The 17,709-nt window shown below is 35.2% G+C and overlaps 1 protein-coding gene across 1 annotated transcript in view; it reads right to left on the reverse strand.

Annotated features, from left to right (window-relative positions):
* The window catches only part of TET2 (tet methylcytosine dioxygenase 2), a 138,946-nt gene that overhangs the window by 97,626 nt on the left and 23,611 nt on the right, over nt 1–17,709 (reverse strand). The window contains exon 2 of the mRNA XM_021680410.2: nt 2,920–3,064. The gene's annotated coding sequence lies outside the window, so the exon portion shown is untranslated. The remainder of the gene's footprint in view (nt 1–2,919; nt 3,065–17,709) is intronic.

Consider the following 17,709-nt stretch of genomic DNA (forward strand, 5'->3'; position numbering starts at 1 on the left):
TTATTGAGGTACAACTGACCAACAAAGCTGTAAGATATTTAAAGTGCACAATGTGATGATTTGCTATACACATAAATCATGAAAGGATTCCTCCCCATCAAGTTAATGAACATATTAATCACCTCACATGTTTACCACTCTTTGTGTGTATGAGAACACTTCCACTCTCTCTGCAAATTTCCATTATACAATATGGTGTTATCAACTATAGACACCATGTTATACATTTGATTCTCAGACCTTATTCACCTTATAACTGAAAGTCTGTACTCTTTTGCCAACTATCCAATTTCTTCCTATCCTTCAAATCCAGGCCACCATCGGCCACCTTCCTTTGCGAAGTCCTCCTCTAACTGTTTTAGTCTGGATGGACTTTGCTATTCCTTGAACTTCCAAAGTTCTTATCTGTATCACTTACTTGGGTATATGTGTACATATTTACAGATGGTAGATGATTTAGCTGTATAAGATCCTCTGATTCTGTTTGAATCATTCTGTGAAAACTTTTTACTACTCTAGGTCTTTGTGGTATTCTCTCCCCTACCTGTTCTTCCCCATACGACTTTATGGTCTATTTATATACTTTTTTTTTAGGTTTTTACTCAAAATTAATCTTCTCACAAGGTCTTTCTTGACTACTCCATCTTTAATTACTACCTCACCATCCCTCCAATTTTCTTTTTCTGTCTTAAATTTCTTATGCTTAGCACTTCTTGGTATTTAATGCACTATACATTTTTATTTATTTATCTTGTTTAATCTGTCTGCCGCTCTAGATTCTAAGCTAAACAAGTACAGGGACTTTCACCTTTCTGCTCAGTAATGCACGCTGGTTCCTAAAGAGCGCCTGGTACTGGATAGGAACTCAAGAAATACTCTTTGATTGCATTTATTATTTAAAAACTGAAAGCAACATCAACAATAGTAAAAATAGTAATAATAAACAAATACTAATACAATTTTGAATTTAATTGTGCCAGGCCCTGTACATATTATCCATACATGTACATATATCCATATATGTATATAATCCCATTATTGTTATTTATGACCTATTTTCCTCCTTGCCAGATAAAACAAGGCTTGAAGAGGTTAAATAATTTCCCCAAGAACACAAAGCTAATAAATATTACTAAAAATAAGTCCTAGGTTTATTTATCACTAAATTCTAAATATCTCCTAGGCTGAGCTTATCCAACTGTAAAAAGCTAAATACAAAATAATACTCTTTTTCGGATATGAAGGAAGAACTCCTCTGGGAGTTACTTGTGAAATCAATCTCTCTCTCTCACAAATAGCTAATACTTTAATTTCTTCTTTTCTTAGTAATTTCTCTTACATTTTCCCCCAAACGTTGTACTTCCTTCCTTACCTACACTTCATCTCCAAGAAGAGAAAAATTCTAATGTTACTGTAAAACTTCCATTTTAAAAATGCATCTCAGTTCTCATATAAAGGTCAAGTACAGAAAGAGTAGCCACAGTCCTCACAGTGAGAGGTAAAGCATCCATTACGGGAGGAGGGGAAAGCAAAGAATGCTTTATTCATAATTACCTAAGATTTTCCAGACCAGCCTTTGAGGGGAAAGAGGAAGTCTATTTTCAGTGACAATGAATACTCTAAAAATATTAGCATGCAAGGGGAAAATTCTCATTCTGAGAGTTAGTAGTGCTGAGTTCTCTTTCCCTTACAGAGTGACTTAAAATTCCCAGGGTAGAGAGGTAATCTAGGCAGACGGAGTTGCCTTATGTCTGGAAAATGGCAACATCTAGGAATCATGGGAGTTTAAATGAGGACACAATGGGAAGGATTTCTCAGCACCAGGTCAGTCTCTAAGAAGTATCAAGTGGCAGAGCAGATACTTATATCCTCAGGCATCTAGAGTGAGGGCAGAGATTACAGCTACATGGGCCTTTTAGAAGATTTGTCATGCTGAATGCATAAACAAGATTCAGTGAAACTGAAGCTGAACTACCTGCAAAAGAGTTACAGAAGGAAAAAAAAAAAACAACACTCATTCTTCTTCTTTTTTTAATCTAACCTCCATTTTCTTTCCAACGATGCCCCCATAATTTTAACTGACTGAAAGTACAGGCAAAGGTATACATGGAATTCATTCTGGTGTCCATCTTGAATATTTTGGGAAAAAATATCAGTTATCAGTTCCCCATTTCTGTTCACCTATATAAATGTTAATGGTCTGATAAATAACCCTTGGGTTGGGACACTTATTCGCCTGTCAGTGAAGGGCATTCAGAACAAATTGATCTTTATTAATATCAACTGTAGATGAAAAAAGTACTTCGTATCTCCCTGTCAGTACCTCTATTTATATTTTCAGAAAAATCATGTGGAAAAAATTACATAGGCTTTCCTGAAACTGGTCATTGTGTACTTTAGTTCTCTGATGGTTCTATGGGGCCAAATTATCATGAAAACTGGCTGCCTAGGCTCAGGAGGTGCTCACTCTTCTGATCAGCAAATAACCACAAGTAATCACTTTTTTTTTCCATCCTCAACAAATAAGACAAAGTGGCCACAAGTGAGGTAATAATGGAGAGGAGAAATACTGTGACAAGTGGTTACAGATATCACATTTTCCCATGCTTATAGTTATATTTGCATGGCTCTTATCTTTTTAAAAAAATTTCAAAGACATTTGAGAATCTGATGAAAATCTTCCTTTTCTCCAGAAAACAATGTAGATACAAATCCACCCATCCATACAGGTTAGCACAAAACTCCAGGACATTCATAGATCTTAAAATCTAACCCACGTGTCCTAAGCATAGATAATTAAGATATTTGAGAGAGTACAGAGTAATTTCGAGTTGAAAGTTAGAAGAGAGATTGACCATTAAGTTAGGAATACATTTCTACTTCTCAGAAACCAAGCACCAACTGTACCCAACTTCTTACCAGCAGCTCTATCCCTTACTGCTCCTCCTGGATCATGACCTGTTGGCTGCTGCTGAGCCCATCTCCTGCTTCCAAGTGTGGTAACTCAACAGGAGCAAGGGCAAGTGGACAATCTTGAGAGGGTTTGATGATGATGTTGGCTAGCCTGGAAAAGACACAGAGTTTGAATATTTTTAAGTTAGCAAAAAGGAACAAGATGTACATCTGGTATGAAAACTATCATGTAAAGTTTAAAAGGTTATAGATGCCCATAATTTGGTATGTCCAACTAGACCACTGACTGTTAAAAAATTCAGGGTTGGAGGATCATTCTCAAAGCAGAAAACTCCCAAATGCACCATAATATAATACTAATATTTGTAGAGAAAACTTTGCAATGCCCAAAGCATCTCTGCCTAATCAGCAATCCTCACATCTTGACTGTGATTATCAGTTAGTCTTGGTGCCCACTGGGTTATATTACTTCATCTGTTGAATCCAATGGTTCTCAGCCTTGGTTGTAATAGTATCACCTGGGTGGGAAGCTGGGGGCTAATGCTCAGAGATTCTGATTTGTTGGGCTAAAAATGAAGCCTTATTCCCCAAGTAATTCTAGGGTGCAGCCAGGATTGAGAATCATTAATTTAAGGCCTTGTACTTGTTGAGATGCAGCACTAACTTAACTTATAAATAGCAAATGTTTATTCAGAATATACTGTATCAAGGCAATGTGCTAAGTGTGATGGTAAAGGTAGAACATTGTAACATGTAGTCCCTGTGCTCAGGGACTTTAATTTAGCTCAAGAGATTGAATACAAATTTTAATCTGATCACCTAACAAGACACATACTTTTTAATTATTATTATTATTGTTTAATTCCCATTCTGCTGACCCTTCTTAGTATAGTAATCACTATACATGCAATTAAGATGGGTCCACTTGAAAATGCTTCTTAACCACCAAACTGAACAAGGCAGATAATACATTTGATATGCTAGCAAACTGCAGTTTGGTCAGCCTCAGTCAGTACTTTCAAAAATTACATTAGAATAAGATACAACCATCTCCCATTTCTCATTTGTGTTACTCCTGAAATCTCCTATGGGTCCACAATACATTTCTATGCCTAGGCTTTGCTTTGGAAGTTTATGCCGATTATTGTCCAATGATTCATTAATTGCATATAACACCCAGCGCTCATCACCACACATGCCCTCCTTAATACCCATTACCCAGTTACCCGGTTACCCCATTCCCCCCCCCTTTCTGTGACCCTCAATTTGGTTCCCAGAGTCCAGAGTCTCTCATGGTTTGTCTCCCTCTCTGATTTCTTCCCATTCAGTTTCCCTCCCTTCCCCTGTGGTCCTCTGCCCTATTCTTTATGTTCCACGTATGAGTGAAACCATATGATAATTATCTTTCTCTGCTTGACTTACTTCACTTAGCATAATCCCCTCCAGTTCCATCCATGATAAGACACATATTTTAAAAAATATAACCAAAGTAAGGCTTCATTAGTCAAAGATGGAGTGAGAATCTTGGGTGCTCCAAAAGTAGAGATGACCATGAACTGAAATGAGGGAGAAAGCTGAATGCATGAAGAAAGTCTTCTGAGTTGTAAGGGCAGGATGAAAGTCAGAGAAAGACAGGAACAGGGAGAAAGCATTTTCAAAGACATAGCTGTTAGAATATGTGCAGCAACCTGAGGGAGACTAAACAGCCCATTCTGACTGACGGATTTCTGTAAAGGAGCATTAGAAGAATTTGGAGAGGCAGATTTGAGCTAGAATGTATAGACTAGTGATAAATGGCTAAAGAAGTTGGGTCATTTTCTGTAATATCTGGAAATAGTACCTGGGATAGTATTGCGACCTGTTGAATGCTCATGTCCCAAGGGGTCTTAGTAAATTTACTGGGTTCTTAGTAAATGCCAGACACTGTGCTTGATGCATTACATATGTTATCTCATTTAACACAAACATCTGGTTAGGTAGTTATTGTTATCCCTACTTTACAGAGTAAGAAGGGAGGTCACTTAATTTTCTCAAAATTCCACAGCTAGAAATAGTAAGCCAAGACCAGACAACATGCTGTTTCTTTAGAACACAACATTACAAGAGTGATATATTAACACTTAAGGTTTTTAAAAATTGAGATATAATTCACATTCCATAAAATTATTTATTTTAAAGTATTTAATTCTGTGGGTTTCAGCCAAAAAGTTGTGCCATTGCACAAAAGTTGTGTTACTGTCACTATCAAATTCCAGAACAATTTAATCACTCCCAAAATAAATCCATTAGTCAACAGAAGTCAGTCCTCATTCATCCCTCCTCCAGCTAATCACCCTTCTATTTCTATGTATTTGCTCATTCTGGATATTTCAAATAAATGAAATCATGTAAAATTTGACTTTTTTGTGTCTGGTTTCTTTCATGTAGCATAGTGTTTTCAAGGTTCATGTATGTTTTATTGTGAATCAGTACTTCATTCCTTTTTATGGTCAAGTAATATTTCACTGTATAGATATACCATACTTTATTCATGATGGATATTTGAGTTATTTCTACTTTTTAGCTATTATAAATAATGCTGCTATGAACATTCATTTACAACTCTTTTTATATTGTGGTAAAATATATGCAACAAAAATTTAGCATTTTAACCATATTTTAAATGTATAGCTCTATGCATTAAGCAGTCTTATTGTTGGGCAATCATCATCACCACCCATATTTAGAAATTTTTTATCTTCCCAAACTCAAACTCTATCCCCATTAATCAATAACTCCCCAATCTCCCCTCTTCCAAGCCCCTGGCAAATACAATTCTATTTTCAGTCTCTATGAATCTGACAATTCTAGGTACCTCATATAAGCAGAATCATATAATATCTGTCCTTTTGTGACTGGCTTATTTCACTTAGCCTAACGTCTTCAAGATCTGTCCATGTGGTAGCACACATCAGAATTCCCTCCCTTTTAAAGGCTGAATAGTATTCCATTACATGTATATACCACATTTTGTTTGTCTATTCATCTGTTGCATCACTTCAACCTTTAGACTATTGTGAATAATGCTGCTTGAACATGGCTTTCACTGTTTTTAAGTTTTGTGTGGACATACCTTTTTAATTCTCTGGGGAGTGGAATTGCTGAGTCATATGATAATTCTATATTTATCCTTTCAAGGAACTGCTAAATTGTTCTGCAAAGTGAATGGCTGTGTCATTTTACATTCCCATCAGCAGTGTATGAGGGTTCCAATTTTTCTTCATCCTCACCAACACTTGTTATTGCCTGACTTTTTTTGAAAAAAGCCATTCTCACAGGTATGGAGTAGTAGAAGATTTAGCTGTTCTAAATTATTACATACAAGGTACTGGCTTATTGCAGTAGTTCAGATATAAAGTGATGAGTCTGAACAAGAGGGTGGTAGAGGAAATAAAATGATCAAGCAGGGAAATATTACTGATTGGGAAAGGAATGGATATTAGTAGCATTGTAGATATAGGGAGAAAAAGAAAGACTCGATTATAGAAGTAAAACTTTGAGCTTGGCTGCAAAGGAAAATAATGGTATTAATCAGAGATAATTCTAGAAAGAAATCTGAAGCGACAAAATAAATTGTTGCCATGATGTATTTGAGAACCAATGTAATCCAAATAAATAATTATCAGATAGGAGGTCAGGGTTGGAGACAATAAAATATCTTGTGTTTTTAGAAAGGGTCAAAGAGGCATTGGTAAGACTAGAAGAGGGCAACTGTCTGTACATGTTTAGATTCCTTAAGGCTGGGTTTACTTATGGGCCAAACACTGAGGAATACAGAGCAACAGAACTATGTATTTGCCTTCCTGTTTTCTGTTTAAAATACTAATACAAAACTTAAATAGTAAAATAATATATTCTTTACACTCAGAGTTTTATCAGAACTTGAGCTGTAAGTCCCTTGAGGTGGTATCAGATTTTTATCTATACTTTGAGTCATTCGGGACAGCAGTGCCCTTGGTTCAGAATGGTGTGAGCAGGCTTAGTGGTATTGCCCTCTAAGGGCTGGCACAAGATCAAGAGGCCTACAGAAATGAATGTCGCTACAAGCAGTTATCTGGTTGGCTGGAAACCAGCTGGCAAACTATCAAGGAGAACATGAAGTTCCAGTTTTCTATGCCCCAAACAGCCCCCCTAAAAAATAAAAAAAAACAAAAAACAAAAAACCAACAATTAGAATGTACACCCATAAGAGACCACAAGTCTATTGTTACAATGCAGTTCCTCAATGGTCAACGATTCTGGCTTTGTTCAGTTTTGGAAAATATCCAAAATAGTAACACTCAGAAATCAATGCAGTGATGACTCACATATTGGTTACCTGTTCTGAAAGAAAAGTTTAATACTATTTAGGATGCTGTGGTAAATATTCTCAAAGAAAATGCAACACTGTTGGCTTACACGCTGAGTTTTCCCCCTGACCTAAAACACTGAGATTATAAAAAAAAAAAAAAAAAAAAATCCACCCAGAAGGCAAAACAGAATAAACATGAAGGGTAACTGCTGAAGACAGAGGTTAAAATAAGAGCTATAGAGAAAAATAATCTAAGAGGGAAAGCCAATGAATACATTTAAATGTTCTCACTCCCACACACATATCTACATTTTTAATTGAATGAAATAAACCTCAAGGTCAAAGTTGGAATCTTGCTAAGGATAATGTGGTTCCAAGACAGATTTTTCTTTGTTTCCTAAATTAAAGTCTATTCTGGTATATTTAATCTTCATCAACTACTCACTGTGTTTTTAAAGGATAGTATCTACTTTCTGTATTTTCCAGAACGTAGATGAAAAAACAATGACAATAAAAATTGTTACAACTTATCAAATGCATGCTTAGTCATTTAATCTTCAAAGTACTCTCACATTCCCAGTCTTGTCCCTTAGGACACACTTTGTAGGTGGCAGGTCTCCGGAGCCTGTGCTCTTCCCGACCACGCTTCACAACATCACCAGCTTGTAAGAGATTCAATGAAGAAAACATTTCATTTTGGTGAAAGGTAAACTATCCTATTTTTCAAACCCTAGAAGCAGATACTTTATCTCAAAATCAAAATAAAACTTTTCCCTGTAAACCAGTTACTCTACTTATAAACAAGTATATATCAATATAAGCTATGCATCCTATATAGAAATCTTTCTCTGGGGCCTTAAATACATTCTTAAATACATCCTTTCAATCACTGATCAGAAGTCATTAATACTTTCATCACAAACTATGTTTATCATGCTGGATCTAGTCCTTCCTTTCCTTTTTGTGCTACTTGTCCATCCTCCTTGTATATCTCTTCAAAGCTTCCAGCAATAGGTGCTTCCTTCTGTTGTGAGGCTGCCTCAGCTGCTTCCCTGCTCTATGTGATCCTCCTCCAGGTCTAAATGGGGTCAGACCAGAGTTCACTGAACAGCAGGTTACTGACCTCAGCAGGATATGCCCATAAAAGAGGTAAAGAGGTTTTCCTCCTCCCTCCTCCCTCCCCATAGCCACTCCCATACACTTTTTCTGCAAGTAAATGATCCCAACTGTATGGTGCCCAAAGGGAAGTGCTATTTCAGAATGTCAGCTTCTTGGCAGCAACGGCTATTCTATTAATGCTTTTAAAAAATCACTACAGCAGTTAAAATTCTAAGAAGAAAACTAAAGGAAGTCCTCATGCATATTTACTCTCTGCACTTCCTAACAGAGACAAAGTGGTGACTCCAAGGAAAAATTCAGTAAGCATTTACGGAACAAATTCCACTAAGCTAAAAACAAATATACACCAAACAAGGTTGTTTCTAATCAACAGTCTTTATAGAACTAAAACTGCCAAACAAAGTTGAAGTATAGGCAGCAGTTGGAAATTGTCTGGCACAGCATTTCCACTGCACAAAAAAATTATTTAAGAATTAAACAGGAATGTAGAGGGACAGGTATAAATTCACTTGGCATTCTATGTACATTATCAGATCAATTTATATACCTTCCAGAAACAAACAAAAAGTTATGATGGAATCAATATTTTTAAAAACCAAGATAGAGAACCCACATTAGAAAAAACACTGAATAAAAATCAGAAAAAAAAAAAACCCACATACAAATTCTTACATCTGAAATGAAAACATTTCTATGATATTCTGATACTTGCTAATACTTGACCTCTTTGGTCAGAGAACAGGCTATTATAAACTAATAGAGGTGTGCCCAATATCTTAATTCTAAAAAGCCAGCAGAAGATATGGCTTATTCTTCATCCACTAAAACAGGAAATACAATTTTCTGTAACAGAATTGCCATTCCTAGTGTCTAAGCATTTGGAGGATTGTGTCTAGAAATTCCATGTAGTGGAAGAGAGGAAAGAGGTAAAGAAGAGTGTGTACTTATTTAATGGTTCATCTGTCATTTCCTTTTTTCTTTACACAAGGGACTTTGGGAACTGGCAACTGTATTTATATGGTTCGCTGCAGGACAATAATTCTACTGGGAGCTGGATATTAAGCTGAATCTCAAAAGAAACTTCTCTCCCATAACTCTCACAAACCCATAAACAAATTAAGGAAGTAGGCAGGTGGAAGATATAACCAAAGTATAGATCCATCTCAGGTTCTAATTCTGACATTAATTCTCCATAACTTCATGATCTTGAGCCAGTCACTTAAGGAAACTGAGGACTAGAGAAGTCTATAAAATATTAAATTGTATTATCTCTGTTCCAAAACAGGTTTGGGCTTTATGATTCTATGGCTTAGATACGGTTTAATTTGATAAGGGCGGAACAAATACAAATATAAAAAAAAGGGTTATTGCAAAAATGAATAAGGTGTAAAAATGAGCAAAATTATATTGGTAGAATTATTCCAATTTAAAAACACTTATATTAAAACTTTATAATAAATACTTCTTAAATTGTAATATGTAACTGTAAGCAATAGTCACAATGCTCATTATTGATTCCAAAGAAATTTTTACATGTACATTCTATTCTAAGATATACAATGTATATTCTATCCCTTTAGATTTGGCAATTTCATGTTATAAAGTAACATAATGAAGTTTTCAGAGTGATGAAGCTACTACCATGGTTCATTCAGAGTCAACTGCTAATTACATCCATTTATAACAGCCATAGATTGAGGATCAATTTAGACTATAAGGTTTTTTTTGTTGTTGTTATAAAGATTTAATATAATGAATACAAAGGACTTCATGAAATATAATAGGGCTCCAGGAATGACATCTAGAAGGAGGAAGAGAGGGGACTGTTTGTTTTTTGTTTTTTTCTATTTATTTTATTTATTTATTTATTTTATTATTGTTATGTTAATCCCCATACATCATTAGTTTTTGATGTAGTGTTCCATGATTCATTATTTGCATATAAGTGCTTTTTAAAAAACTGTTTCAACTCTACAACATTAACCTAGATACTTTTTCAATGAGTCCATTCTCCTTACTCTTTAGGAAAATTATCACATGTATACTAACTCCATCTTCCTATTTATTTAGGACAGATGGGAAGTAAAGGAATAAATTTTTAAATCATTAATTATTACATAAATTATTCAAAAGCCCAAAGAATATCTTCATGTAAAAATGCTATATGTCTTATGGGCTATATGAGTTAAGGTTTAAAGCCATTACATTAATAACATCAATACAAACAGCAAAGGATCAATGAGAAAAATTCTAATGCTTGATGAGTTGGCAAGCTGTATAAAATTTTATACTATATATAAAATTGCCAACATTTGATTTTTTACTATTTGTAAAAAGCAATATTGTTTCAGTTATAATACTGTCTACATTTTGCGTTCTAAAAGTTTAAACAAGGAAATTTCATTAAATTTTATTTCTAATAAAAAGGCAAAGAAAGGAGAATGAAGAATTCCACAAATTTCCCAAAGGTTCTAACTTTATTCTGTTCCTTAAAGTGGAATATTACACTGAAAAGATTTCAGAACATATAGGAAAACTCTGAAGTTATGCTTACCAGGACCATTAAAAGCAAATTATGCATTTTGCAAAACTGAAGTGTCAGGAAGACGATATAAAAAACTTCTATCATAAGATATTCTTTTTTTTTTTTTTTTTTTTTTTTTTTAAAGATTTTATTTATTTATTTGACAGAGAGATAGCGAGAGCAGGAACACAAGCAGGGGGAGTGGGAGAGGGAGAAGCAGGCTTCCTGCTGAGCAGGGAGCCCGATGTGGGGCTCGATCCCAGGACCCTGGGATCACGACCTGAGCCGAAGGCAGACGCTTAACGACTGAGCCACCCAGGCGCCCCTATCATAAGATATTCTTAAAAACAGTCTAGTAAACATCAAGTTAAGACAAATAAATGATGATTCTCTTGCCATGGACATGAGTGGTAACAAAAATATTTAACAGTTGGCATGTAATGTCAAAATACGGGTCATAGGGCTGGAGGAGGGTCTAGAGGCCACCTACAGGCCATATATTACTATTTTAGTTTTAAGACTGTGGGGAGGTCCAGGGAGTCATGCAGAGGGAGCCACAGTATCTTAGGGAAGAATTCTCTGGCTACCTTGAAAATATTTCAGTAAACATCAGCATAGCTGCACTCATGTATACCTGCTGCATATCAGCTCTGTTTGTAGAATTCTTAAATACAGATTTAAAAAGCATTAAGCAATTGTTTAAGTCTTTGCAAATCTACTACTTGTTACTAGAGAAAATGTTAACTATTAATTTTGGCAGTAGCTAGCGAGCAACATCATGAGGGAAGTTCAGGGGAAGGAATGAAAAAAGACGAAAGTTTTTTTTTTTTATTTTCAAAATGAAACATAAAAATTATAAAAATATTTTATGACATTTAAGTTATTTAAAAATGAAAATACGAGGTTAGACCTTCAAGTAATGACCAGGATGACAGAATTTAAATCTATTTCCCCCTAAACAAATAAGACCTTTAGAATAAAAAGCTATAATCACACTTAAGACTGGAGAATCATATAAATGGATGAGAAATCCAAATAGGTATTTAAATAATAAAATTTTGACACAGTAGTTTTTACCAAATTAGCGTGTTCATAATACGTTGGATATTCATGTTTTAAATTTCCTGGAGTTGGTGTTCAACTATTGCTATTTAGTAGTTGATCTCTTAGGAACAAACAAAATCATAATATGGAAGAAATAGCAGCATAATTAAAAAACATCTGCTGCAATGTTACAGAGATGTAGGGGGTAGTCTATAAGGAACTGCACATTTAGAAAGTGTTTTAAATCATTTTTTATTTGATAGATCTCCTAGGTGGAATACATCAATATAAAGAACAGGAATTTGTTGTTGTTTATTGTCCTCTTTTTGAAAGGGATTAAAATCACCTAGCAACCTCTGTGTTGTAGAAACCAAAATAGAATAGTTGGTTGTCTACTACCAGTTCATCTAAAACAGAAGAGTGCAAGTAGAAAAGCACCGCGCTACACTACGGTGCTCTAACACACATTTTTCATCACATGACAAGGTAAAAGTCATCAAGAAATTCCCAGGGAAAAAACCTCCTATAAAAGCATATTAAGTCTAATTAAATTGAGAGCTTACAAATCTTGACCACACAGACAAGAGATAGACACACACTCCAAAAAATAACAAAAGACTTAACCAAAGAGTATAGAGATCATAGTTTGGAGAGGGAGCTCAATAATGGAAACTTTGTTAAGGCTTTAAAATATTCTAGGTAGAAACAGATAGGGGCATTATAATAATTTATAGAAGAAGATTTTACTTTTGAACTTACTTTTATAGAGGCAAACAAGGAATGATTATTAAAGTAGGACAGGACATAGGGGAAGCAACTTTAACATAGAATGATAAATATAAGGATCTGAATTATAAAGATTGATAAGGGGACAATATCAATTAGAATGTGAAATGCTGTTTGTGATAATGGAACAGAGTGAGGTAAATGATAGAGCATATTAATATTTCAGAAAGGTTTTTTTTTTTTGAGTGTCATATTCCAGAATGCAGGAAATAAGCTCTGCAATAAACATAACTTAGCTCCCTAGTAAAACAAAGAAACTATGTATTTTAAAAGAGCTTAATAATTATAGGACATGTGTGCATATAGTTTATATTTATGAATCTATAAGAGCAGAAAAAAAGCAGGTATGTCAAAATTTGTATTTTCCTCTATGTATTAATGATGGAGGTTTTGGAATGTGGGGCAACATTTTTAATACTGCAAGAATAAAATCACCATTTTTAAATCATCACTGAGCAAAGTGGAGTTTGGGGGAAAAAAGAGCCATGACTTAGTCTTCAGAGAAAAACGTCTGATACAAGCCCTTTGTGCTGAGTTGACACAGGTCCACAGGCCATGAAAATCATTACTGAATGTCTTGATTGTTCATTGGTTCTGAGTAGATGAGAAGGTAAATGAAAATTGGAGCATCTAACTCCTTATACTTGGAGATGTGAAAGTGTCATTTCTAAGAAGGGTCAATTGTCAGCTGTCCAGAAAGGCACAACTACTAACCTCTAAGAATGAACCAGCAAAAGAAGAGAAGGGAAACAAATGAACAACCATACATATACGCATGTTATTTTAGCTCAGTGGCCATTAAAAACCAGATAATGCTGCATGCTAAAAACCGCTCTCCTTCGAACCATGAGAGACTATGGACTCTGAAAAACAAACTGAGGGTTCTAGAGGGGAGGGGGGTGGGAGGATGGGTTAGCCTGGTGATGGGTATTAAAGAGGGCACGTTCTGCATGGAGCACTGGAATGTTATACACAAACAATGAATCATGGAACACTACATCAAAAACTAATGATGTAATGTATGGTGATTAACATAACATAATAATAATAGAAAAAAAGAACATAGACCAAAAAAAAAAAAAATAGCCATTAAAAAACCTTGTGAGAAGGTGAGTAATACTGCAGAGCCTAAATAGTGGGGATAAACTTAATCAGGTCTCACTAGGAATGCAGCTGCTTTACACTGCAGACATTCTTATAGTGGGATGTCAATCTTCCCTCCAGCAAGTGCCAATGAAATGACTTAACACTCCAGGTTTACGCCAGGTCAGTGTATACAGGTCATGTCCAGAGCCATGAATGAAGTCATGCTTTATCAGAAAGCAGGTCAGAGGTGACATAAATCATGGAAGTGTAACAGTTGACTATAAATAAGTTTCTATTGTAAGCAGTCATTTCCTAAATGAAGAAGATACATACCCTTCATTTTTTGAGGTTTGTTTGGCGGGGAGATCCTCACATAAAACTGAACAAGTCTCTTTCATCTTCAACACCCTGAGAAAAGGCATGGAGTCTGGAGGTACATGAATTTGGCTGGTAGCCTTTGATGTACCACGGGCACTGAATGAAGCCACTTGAATTATGCCTATTAACTGCCTCTGGACATCCTATACCTCCACTTCCACTCACCTTTTTATGAAGACTGGTACTAATAGTTCATTGTAAATAAGTTTATAGGTTAATTAAGAAGGAGATTAGGTTATTTTTCCTTAACCTCAGGTTGGAAAACTGAGTGTCAAAAGAGGACTTGAATTGAAACGTTACAACTACCCATAAGAAAGAGAAGACATGTATTGCCTAATTTATTTTCTTTTTACAAATTTAGGGTTTTTTTTCAGGTTGCTTTATATGTTTTTAAATAATAAACTTTATTTTTTAGAGCAGATTCAGGTTCACTCTAAAATTTAGCAAAAAGTATATAGTTGTCACATACTTCTGTCCACGCACAATCTCTCCCACTATCAACATCTCCCATCAGAGTGGCACATTTGTTATAACTGATGAACCTACATTGACACATCACTATCACCCAAAGCCCATAGTTTACATTAGGGCTCACTCTTGATGTTGTACATTCTATGAGTTTTCACAGATATATAATGACATGTATCCACCATTGTAGTATATTACAGAATGGTTTCACTACCCTCAAAATCCTCTATACTCTGCCTATTCATCCCTTCTTAACCCCTCATCTATGAAAAACACTAATCTTTTTGCTATCTTCATAATTTTGCCTTTTCCAGAATGTCATACAACTGGAACCGAATAGAATGGCTTATTTCATTTAATAATATGCATTTAAGTTTCTTCCATGTTTCTTTATGGCTTGGTAGCTGTTTTCTTTTTTTTTCTTTTTAGTGCTGAATAATATTCCAATGTCTGACTACTGAAGTTTATTTATCCATTCACCTACTGAAGGGTAGTTTTGGCAATTATGAAAAAAGCTGCTATCAACACCATGTACAGATTCCTGTGTGGACATAAATTTCAAATCCTTTGGGTAAATACCAAGGAGTGCAATTGCTGATTGTACGGTAAATATAATTTTGTGAGAAACTGCCAAACTTTGTTCCAAAGTGGCTGTACCATTTTGCATCCCCACCAGCAATGAATGGTGTCTGTTGCTGTACATCATTACTAACATTTGGTGGGTCAGATATGTAGCAGAATATCATTGTTATTTTAATTTGCAATTCCCTAATGACATAGGATGTTAAATATCTATCATATGCTTACTTGCATCTGTTTATCTCCTTTGATGAGGTGTCTGTTCAGGTCTTTTGCGCATTTTAAAAATTAGGTTGCTCATTTTTTAAAAATTGTTTTGAGAATTTGAAGTGTTCTTTGTATATTTTAGATAACAGTCCTTCATCAGATGAGCCTTTTGCAAATAGTTTCTCCCAGTCTGTGGCTTGTATTCTCATTCTCTTGACATTGACTTTAGTAGAGAAGAATTTTTTTCATTTTAAGGAAGTTCAGCTTAAAAATTATTACTTTCATGAATCATGTCTTTGGTGTTGTATCTAAAACATCATTGCCATACCTAAGCTCCTCTAGGTTTTCCCCTATGTCATCATCTCTAGAAGTTCTATAGTTTTGCATTTTATATTTATGTCTATGACCCTTTTTGAATTAATTTTTGTGAAAAGTGTAAGGTTTGTGACTAGATCCATGTTATTGCATGTGGATGTCCAGCTGTTTCTGCACCATTTGTTTAAAGTTTGTCTTTGCTCCACTGCATAGCCTTTAGCCTTTGTAAAAGATCAGTTGACTATATTTATGTGGATCTATTTGTGGGCTCCCTATTCTGTTGCACTGATCTATTTTTCTATCCTTTCACCAGTACCACACTGTATTGATTGATGTAACATTATAGTGAGACTTGGAGTTGAGTTGTTGTCAATCCTCCAACTTTATTCTTCTCCTTCAATACTGTGTTTGGATACTGGGTTTTCTTCCTCTTCCATATAAACTTTAGAATCCATTTGTTGATATTCACAAATGCTGAGATTTTGATTGAAATTGTGTTGGATCTATAGATTAAGTTGGGAAGAACTGACATCTTGACAATATTGCATCCTTCTATCCACGAACATGGACTATCTCTTCATTTATTTCCTTTTTTGACATTTTTCATCAGAATGCTGTAGTTTTCCTCATACAGATCTTGTACCTATTTTGTTAAATTTGTACCTAAGCATCTCATTTGGGGGGATACTAATGTAAATAGTAATGTGTTTTCAACTTCAAGTTCCACTTACTCATTGTTCGTATATAGGAAAAGTGACTTTTGTGTATTAATGTCACACTATGCGACCTTGCTATAATTGCTTATTAGTTGCAGGAGATTTTTGTTGATTACTTCAGGTTTACTACATAGCTGATCATGTCATCTGAGAATAATGACAGTTTTATTTCTTCTTTACCAATCTATATACCTTTTGTTTCCTTTTCTTGGCTTATCGCATTAGCTAGGACTTCCAGTACTATGTTGAAAAGGAGAAGTGAGGGGGACATCCTTGCCTTGTTCTTGATCTTAGTGGAAAAAATCTGAGTTTCTTACCATTAACTGTTGATGTTAGCTATAGGATTTTTTTTTATTAATATTTTATTTATTTGACAGAGAGAGACACAGCGAGAGAGGGAACACAAGCAGGGGGAGAGCGAGAGGGAGAAGCAGGCTTCCCGCAGAGCAGGGAGCCCGATGCGGGGCTCGATCCCAGGATGCTGGGATCATGACCTGAGCTGAAGGCAGACACCTAACGACTGAGCCACCCAGGCACCCCAGCTGTAGGATTTCTGTAGATGCTCTTTATCAGGTTGAGGAAGTTCCCCTCTACTCTTAATTTGCTGAGCAGTTTTATCATGAATAGGTGTTGGATTTTGTTAAATGCTTTTTTTTTTTTTTTTTTTGCATCCATGGATTTGATGATGTGGCTTTTCTTCTTCTAGCTTGTTGGTGTGATCAATTCATTAATTGATTTTTGCATGTTGGACCAACCTTGCATACCTGAAACAAATCTAGCTTGGTCATAGTGTATGATTCTTTTAATCTATTGTGGGATTTGATTTGCTAATACTTTGTTGAGGATTTTTATATCTGTGTTCCTGAGAGATAGTGTTCTATAGCTTTCTCTTCTTGTAATAATCTTTGTCTAGTTTTGGTATTAGGGTAATGTTGGCCTCAGAATGATTAGGAAGTATTCTCTCTGCTTCTGTTCTCTGAAAGAGATTATAGAGAATTGATATAATTTCTTCCTTAACTGTTTGGTAGAATTCACCAGTGAACCCACACAGGCCTGATGCTTTCTGTTTTGGGAGGTTATTAATTATTGATTAATTTATTTAGTAGACATAGGCCTATACAGACTTCCTAATTCTTCTTGTGTGAGTTTTGGCAGATTGTGCCCTTTCAAGGAATCGGTTCTTTTTATTTCAGTTACCAAATTTTCGCACATGGACTTGTTCTTTTATTATCCTTTCAATGTCC

The sequence above is a fragment of the Neomonachus schauinslandi genome, chromosome 2, assembly GCF_002201575.2.
Source record: "Neomonachus schauinslandi chromosome 2, ASM220157v2, whole genome shotgun sequence".
NCBI classification, from domain to species: Eukaryota; Metazoa; Chordata; class Mammalia; order Carnivora; family Phocidae; genus Neomonachus; species Neomonachus schauinslandi.